General features: G+C 44.8%; 1 protein-coding gene across 3 annotated transcripts in view; it reads left to right on the forward strand.

Moving 5' to 3' along the window:
- EIF4E2 (eukaryotic translation initiation factor 4E family member 2) overlaps positions 1–7,231 on the forward strand; it is a 378,071-nt gene that overhangs the window by 100,607 nt on the left and 270,233 nt on the right. The window lies entirely within an intron of this gene.

Consider the following 7,231-nt stretch of genomic DNA (forward strand, 5'->3'; position numbering starts at 1 on the left):
GGGACCTGACAATATCCCTGGCTGTGTTTTACATGAACTACAGAGCGAGTCACCTGTGTGCCCTCTTCAGTCACAGCCTCACCTCAGGCTTTGTCCCTACCAAATGGCGCATGCAACAGTCCTCCCTCTCCACAAAGGAGGATTGACTACAGACCTTGAACTATCACTCCATTAGCCTGACTAGTCTGATATGCAAAGCTATGGAACGCATCATTGTGGACCTAGTAAACAAGGATGTAGGGAATCTCCAAACTCTGGATCCCACACAGTTTGTCTTTGTGAAGGGTAGATCATGCCTGCTCAACTTGGTTGACTTTGAGTCCGTCATTAGAGCTGTGGATGAAGGCAAGGAGGTTCATACAGCCTACCTTGATCTGACCAAGGCCTTTGATACCATTCCCCACTCAGGAATCTTAGAAAAACTCCCTAAGCTAGGCATCGACCCCTGTATAACTAGGTGGGTTGCAAACTGGCTCACAGATAGAACCCACAGTGTGAAAGTAGCTGACTGCAAGTCAGACTGCCGACTGGTCACGAGTGGAGTCCCACAGGGTTCGATCCTGGGTCCTCTCTTGTTTGGTATCTACTTCCCTGAAGTCCAGGCCAACACGAAGGGACTCTGGCTGACAAAGTTCGCAGAAGATTGCAAGTTGGGAGCTCCAGGGTTTGTTCCCTGAAAGGGTCACTATTTTTGTATAATAGGTTTATGAACTTGAAGGAGCTTTTAAATATGGGTAAAGTGGAAATGGATAATGCAAGGAAAGGGAGTTTTCCATGTGGTAGGTGTAAAATATGTAGAAAGATTAGGAATCTGAATGGGGTTAATATCAATGGAAGATTATACAAGGCTCAGAACAAATTTAATTGCAACTCTTGTGGGGTGGTGTACATCATTTGGTGCGATTGTTCACCTATAAGATGGTACATAGGACAAACCAAAAGAGCAGTGAAAAGACACATTATGGAACATTTGGGGGACATCAGAAGGGGAAGATTGGAGAGCTTGGTAGCAGATCATTTTAGAAGATTTTAGTGTGTTCGCTAAACCCCTGGCATGTCGGGGGGGGGGGGGTAAAGCAGATTGCTGTTGCTGGAAACAACATTTATTATTAATTTTAGCACTTTATATCCTATGGGATTAAATCTGGACATCAATATGAATGTGAGATGAGGTATAGGTAATAATAAATTGCATGGCACATGCATCTTAATTTTTAAAACATTAGTAGTATTAAGATGTGACTATGCATATTGGGGGACTTTGGTTGGGATGCATTGTCACTTTAAATCCTTGCACTTGCATTTAGTCATCATATTCTTTCGGCTGTTCCCATTAGGGGTTGCCACAGCGGGTCATCTGTTTCCATTTCTTCCTGTCCTCTGCATCTTGCTCTATCACACCAACCACCTACATGTCCTCTCTCATCACATCCATAAACCTTCTCTTAGGCCTTCCTTTTTTTCCCTTTTACCTGGTAGCTTCATCCTTAGCATCTTTTTCCCAATATACTCAGCATCCCTCCTCAGCACATGTCCAAACCAATGTAATCTTGCCTCTCTGGCTTTGTCTCCAAACCTTCCAACCTGGGCTGACCCTCTAACATACTTATTCCTAATCCTGTTCACCCTCATCACACCCAGTGAAAATCTTAACATCTTTAACTCTGCCACATCCAGCTTTACCTCCTGCCTTTTTGTCAATGCCACTGTCTCCAACCCATGTAACATAGCTGATCTCACTACCCTCTTGTAGACCTTCCCTTTCACTCTTACTGGTACACCTCTGTCACCAATCACTCCTGACAATCTTCTCCACCCACTCCATCCTGCCTGTACTCTCTTCTTCACCTCTCTTCCACACTCAGCATTACTCTGAACTATTGATCCCAAGTATTTAAACTCCTCCACCTTCGCCACCTCTACTCCTTGCATCCTCACCATTCCTTTGTCCTCCCTCTCATTCACACACATATAGTCTGTCTTAGTCCTGCTGACTTTCATTCCTCTTCTCTCTAGAACATATCTCCACCTCTCCAGGGTCTCCTCCACCTGTTCCCTACTCTCACTACAGATCACAATGTCATCTGCAAACATCATAGTCCACGAGGACTGCTGTCTGATCTCGTTTGTCAACCTGTCCATCACCATTGCAAATAAGAAAGGGCTCAGAGCTGATCCTTGATGTAATCCCACCTCCACCTTAAATGCATCCATCACTCCCACCGCAGACCTCACCGCTGTCGCACTACCCTCGTACATATCCTGTACCACTCTTACAAACTTCTCTGACACTCCTGACTTCCTCATACAATACCACAACTCCTCTCTAGTGCCCTGTCATTTGCTTTCTCTAAATTTATTAATTGTTTTTAATTGTATTGAATTAAGTTTGGTATAAATAACAGCCATGTGGTGTATGAATTATTCCTTGAAGGTGTAAGCCAAGGTACCGGGTGCACCAGTAAAGATTTCATTTTACTCCTCTGCGTTCTTTTGTATTTTTTTTTTTAGGTATTAACTCCCCAAGTGATGTTGACATCTTACAGAATAGCCTCACTGAGACCAACTACTGGTGTCAGAACCATGGCCTTAAGGTCAGTGCCAAAAAATGTGTCATCATCCCCTTTGGGAAAAACCCGGTTTCCCATGAATTACCACATTGATGGTAGTGCACTGAACACAGAAGGCATTATAAGAGATCAGGGAACACAGGTTGACAGCATCCTCTCTTTTGATCACCACATTACCACTGTGGTTAGAAAGCCCTTCTATGTGGCACATGCCATTCATTACTAATGGATGCTCTTCATGTTTCACTATTGCAGTCATCACATTTGGGTTATCTGCCTGCAGGTAGCCCTCAGCCGGCCTGAATAACAGAGTCTTGGATTCCTGCGTTGGATGCTGTCTCCTCTTCCATAATGTCAGGTCATCAGGGGTATAAAACTTGCAGCCGACGCCATTACATCAGTCTTTCTTGCCGTGCGGTGCCCAAAGCAGAAGCAGTTCGCAAGTGCTGGTCAGCCAACTCCTGAAATTTTCGTTTTCGAGTTTCAGAACCAAAGTCTTCAAAAAAAAAAAAAAAGTAACCCCGTTGGGGATATTTTTTCTTGCGCCAACTGATGTCAGTAAAAGTTAACAATTGTCTTACCTGTGGAAAGCAAATACCTCAAAGATTTTCATTCGTACTGCATTCCTTGCTTAGGCCCAGACCACGACATCCCTTGCTGTTAGTTTGTTCCTTGTTAACCCCCGAACTATTCGTCATCGGGCTGTATTTGCAGCAAATTATTTTGGTACTCTGCATCAGTACTCCGAAATGGCTTCGTTAAGCCATCCAACTACCGATCTTCCGAAAAAATGTAAAGATAAAGACAGAGACCGCATAGGTCCAAAACCGCCGACCACGCTTCTGTTAAGCTAATCGCCAGTCCGCCGGTACTCTGGGAGGTGCTTTCGCAGCCCCTGATACCTGCTACCTCAGATTCACAGGCCTCCACTGAGACCCATTCAGAGTCCGGTATGCCGCAAGATGCTTCTTTGTCTGTGGAATCTGCAGATGTCTCTACCTTGGATGGGTCCAGAGCCGCTGTGCAGACACTGGCTTCTGAGGGTGTATTCAGGCCTACAGACTTGCATTTTAAACCGACACCATCTTCTTCATCCAGGCCTAAAACTCGCATCGCGCCTAGAAAACAGATGTCCAAACCGCATGCTCAGGCCCATATGCCTAAAAAACAAATACTTAGAATGGCTGAAGACATTGTTATCTTAATTAGGGGAAGCCAGCCTTCCCCCTCTAAGAGACCTAGAACTGATTTTCCTTCTAATTCTTCTGATCAAGAATCTGATATTTCTGTTCCTTCTGATTACCAGGATTTGCCTTTATCCACCTATGAGGATTCTGATGCAGATTATTCCATTCCCTCTGCTTCCCCTCCAGAAGATTTTTCTTTTGGTGAAATCTTGCGCACTCCTAGGGAGCATTTCCGCTGGGAAAGCCAGGATTACTCTGACTCCAGAAAGAGGCTTAGGGAATTCTTACTCCTTCCTCAACACAGGTCTTTAGCTATCCCTCCTGTTCTGGACATTATAGATGATGCTTTCTTGGAATCTAGCCTTTCCCCAGACACTTTACCTCCTGCTCCCCGAACACCTGACTGGTATTAGAGTACCTGACTCTCACAAGTTCCTCTTCAAGAATCCTACTGCGGATCCAGAGACCATTTCCCAAGGACCAAAAGGCATTAAGCCTACTGCTGCCAAAAATCCTACCCCTTCTGATAGAGATTCTAGAGCCTTGGACAGATGGCGTAAGAAGGTATACACTTCTGCTACTTTGGCCATTAGGGATTTAAATTGCCAGTTTCATATGTTAAAGTACCAACAGCTTATTATGGGACTACTTAAACAGAAAATTATCTTGATTCCTGACTGTGTTGAAAATAAAGAATTGCAGGATTTAATGCATTGTGCAGAACAAGTTGGTAAACATACTTTGCAATGTGGTTTTGACTCTTTAGAAACATCTTGCAGGGATGCTGTCACTGGGTGTGTACTTAGAAGGCATGCTTGGCTTAAGGAGCAAAACTTGCTAGATCATGTTAAAGCTAAATTACTGGATGCTCCCTTAAACCAAGACCGCCTGTTTGGCAACAAAGCAGAAGTCATCCTCAAAAGGATGGAGGAAAAAGCTAAATCTATGCAAACTAAGATTCCTTACAAGTACAGCGCCTCAGATTTAGTAGGCATTGGCCTTCAAAGAATTAGTCCTTTCCAGCCTCTTCCAGGCCTTCTCAGTCCAAACCCAGGAACAGCAGACCACCTAGGTTACAGTCTCAGGCTATGCATAGGCCTAAGCAGTGGGGAGCTCCCACTTCCAAAGCAGGGAGTAGTAAGCCACCCCCCTACGGAAAAAAATGGCACAATGACTTAAACTTGACCCTTCCAAGCCCTGCTCAACTGCCTGCTCCCTTGGGAGGAAAGCTCGCCCTGCGTGCAAAAAACTGAGAACTCCTTTTCCAGGACAAATGGGTTTTGAATATAGTTTTCCAAAGATACAGATTCCACTTCCACACCCTAGCAACCCCAAACATATGGCCAGACCTACCCCCAAATCAGTGGGCAGAGGCCCAACAGCAGGTTCTCTCTCTCCTAAGCATCAGGGCTATTCAACCTGTCCCAGCAGAACAAAGGGGACAAGGTTTTTATTCAAGACTTTTATTGGCACCCAGAAAAGACAGCCCCTGGCATCCTATCCTGGACCTCTCTATTCTAAACACCTTTCTGGTAATCCCAAAATTCAGAATGCTAACACTTCAACTGCTGCTTCCTATGCTAGGCAAAGATTCCTGGTTGGCATCCTTAGACTTAAAGGAAGCTTACCTGCACATTCCAATAAGGGAATCTTGCAGGAAATACCTACACTTCAGGACAGGCTCCATGCATGATCAGTTCTCTGCACTTCCCTTTGGCTTATCTACTGCGCCCAGGGTATTTACAAAGTGTCTAGCTCCAGCCATTGCATTTTCCAGGCAGAGAAATATTCAAATATACCCATACTTGGACGATTGTCTGATTCAGGCAGAAAGCCAGGACTTACTATTAAAACATTTGGCATTCGTAAAACTTCTAACCTCACTGGTGTACGCCATAAACGAAAATAAATCTCACCTAGTACCCTGCAAATAGATTGTATTCCTGGGAGCAAGCTTGAACACAACTTCCCAGATGGCTTTCCTCACTCCAGAGAAGCAAGTTTATTTGACACCCTACTTCAAACTATTGGCCACAAAGCCCCAGCTATCTGCAAGGAACATTCTGCAAGCCCTGGGGTTCATGGCCTCTTGCATTCTACTAATTCCATATGCAAGACTGCATATGAGGAAACTACAATGGTATCTAAAAAGCCTATGGTGTCAACATTCTCTGGACCTGGAATCAATGATTCCTATCATTCCTTGAATAAAGAACTTACAAAAAGTGAAAACGGAACTCAGAACTGAATGAAAAGCGATGTAAACAGATGAACAAAGTCCAAACTCAGATTTAATGAATTAACAAAGTCCAAACTCAGATTTAATGAATTAACAAAGTCCAAACTCAGATTTAATGAATTAACAATCTGTTTACATCGCTTTTCATTCAGTTCTGAGTTCCGTTTTCACTTTTTGTAAGTTCTTCAGTTTGATTCCTTGAATAAAGACAGAGTTCCGTTGGTGGGCAGAGACCTGCTACGGGGTTCCCTTTCACTCTACCCCCCTGCCGCCCAAACCCTAACAGCACATGGCACATCAGACTATGCATGGGGGCTCACTTGGTAGGGCAGTGCATTCAGGGCAAATGGAACCCGAGACAGATGCACCTGCATATCAACCAAAAAAAAAATGTTAGTACAGAATTATCTGACAACCTTCAAAGACCACATTCTTCCAGGACAGCTATTGGTAAAGACAGACGTCATCACAGTTATGTGGTACATAAAGAAGCAGGGGGGGCCCACTTGTACCCTCTCTGCAGACTAGCCATGGCTCTGTGGAACACAGCCTTGAGCTACCAAGTGCACCTACAAGCTCAGTTCCTGTCAGGCAAGTTAAATTCACTGGCAGACGACCTAAGCAGATATCTCATGGACCCACACGAATGGAAACTGGAACCAAAAATATTCAACCTCTTGAGGAACAAATGGGGGACTCCAGAGGTAGACCTGTTTGCCTCCCCTCAGAACTACCAATTGGACAAATTCTGCACAAGGACTTCCCACAGTCAAGCTTGGAAAGTGGATGCCCTGTCCTTTACCTGGGAAAGCCTCTCTGTTTATGCCTTTCCCCCTCTGCCTCGCCTGTCAAAGGTTCTGCAAAAGATCAAACAGGACAAGCCAAGGACAATACTGATAGCACCAGACTGGCCACGCCAGCACTGGTACCCCCTCTTGCACAGTATGACACTGCTGGAACCATGGCACCTGCCTTAGAACCCTTCCCTGCTGTCCCAGCAGGCAGGCCAGATTCTGCACCCTCCACTTCAAACCCTGAACCTTGCAGCCTGGCTAATTACTTGAGCTCTCCAATAGCATCCCTAAATAAGCAGGTACTAGATGTCATTCTGGAGGCAAGGAGGCCTAGTACTAGACAATCCTATGCTGAAAAGTGGAAAAGATCTGTTCCTGGAGCCAGACTCAGGGGATGGGCATAGCCCAGCTTACATCATATTCTTCAGTAATTAACAGAAA

Source organism: Protopterus annectens, chromosome 7.part0 (assembly GCF_019279795.1).
Source record: "Protopterus annectens isolate FY-2018-M chromosome 7.part0, PAN1.0, whole genome shotgun sequence".
Taxonomy (NCBI): Eukaryota; Metazoa; Chordata; order Ceratodontiformes; family Protopteridae; genus Protopterus; species Protopterus annectens.